This window comes from Elephantulus edwardii, unplaced genomic scaffold (genome assembly GCF_000299155.1).
Source record: "Elephantulus edwardii isolate Elephantulus edwardi_28Jun2011 unplaced genomic scaffold, EleEdw1.0 scaffold00389, whole genome shotgun sequence".
In the NCBI taxonomy this organism is placed as follows: domain Eukaryota; kingdom Metazoa; phylum Chordata; class Mammalia; order Macroscelidea; family Macroscelididae; genus Elephantulus; species Elephantulus edwardii.
Genome location: NW_006400139.1, coordinates 376,116 through 377,583, shown reverse-complemented (window position 1 = coordinate 377,583; position 1,468 = coordinate 376,116).

Sequence of the window (1,468 nt, the reverse complement as noted above, 5' to 3'; positions counted from 1 at the left end):
TCCAAAATCTCAGTAGATGTTCATTGAAAATAATAATAATAGTAATAATAATAATAATAAAATTTAAAAAAAGAATAGCCTAGTTATACTTTCTCCTAGGCATCACAGTTAAAAAGGAAATGTCCTCTGCACTAAAAAAGGACAATTTATTTTAGAGAATGAAATTCATGCTTCCTCAGTTTTTTTTAATCAAAGTTAAAATAGCATTATAGAATAATTATTATTATTCACTGCCATCATTTAATCAAATCCCAACATTATCTGCACATTTTGACTTTGTGGGTGAAATTTTGAGGAGAGTCTTGCCTAATGAACATTCAATTTGTCTTTCTTTCCCTGAGGAATCAGACCTTTATCTGGGAAAACTAGCCCTCACGTTCAGGGATTTAGAACCTAAAACATACCAGTCTGAGGGTCTTCAGGGACTTTCAGGCACTTGTAAAACACTCCAGCATGCGTGGTGGGGCAAACTTAGGAGGGAATCTCAGCAGATCTAACTATACAGGTAGGTTAAATGAAACGTTTTACTGTTTACTGGGTTTTAATAAAGACTATGCATCTTCAAAGTTCTAACAATTTATAACAAGCCCAGAAAGGAAAAGATTCCTTCTCTGTTATATTTTATGACTGATTGCAATCCATATTAATTATTGCTAAGTGGAAATTACAGCCATGCAATGATCTTAGTAAAAAATATTTGCTCACTTGGATAAATCAGAATGTTTTTAAAGAAATTTGAAAATAAAGAATTAAAATATGTGACTAGCTTAGATTATCTGAAAGAATTAAAACACCATGCTGCTTTTAACATATGAATGATCTTTTTCTTAGAAAAAGTGTCTTACCAGGTACTCTTTCGGTTTTTTACCAGATAGTCATGAACCAAATGAGTCATAATGATCGGTGAAAAGGGCTTGTGTCATTTGTAATACAGAAATATGAAAATATTCGAAACATCTTCTGCCAACAAAATTGATAATAAAATGAAAACTTAAATTATCTATGTAGATATCAATGATAAAAAAATTCCTTGAGTACTTTAGTGCTCAAATTATAGTCTAATTGTACCTATACCTGTCACAGTCTTAGTTTAATTATTAGCAGTTAGGTGTACCAAAGATGAAAGTAATTATATATTCCTGCTTCTTCTATTGTTGATGAAATCCAGGAAGTGCAATTATATGGTAGCGCAAAAACCACAGAGTTGATTCTCATTCACAGTCTAAAGCTGGAAAATGATGGGATTTTCTCAATTATTTTAAAATTAATTAAGTATATAGCCCTGGTGGTCTAAGGGGAAGATGCTGCACTGACAGTCCAAAGACATGTGCTCTGAATCCACCAACTACTCCCAAGAGAAAGAAGGGGAATCTCTTCCTATATAATTTACAGCTTATGAAAAACTGCTGTAATCATGAGTAGTCAAATGTTATTAGTCGGTTTTGACATGACAGAAATGAGTTGATAG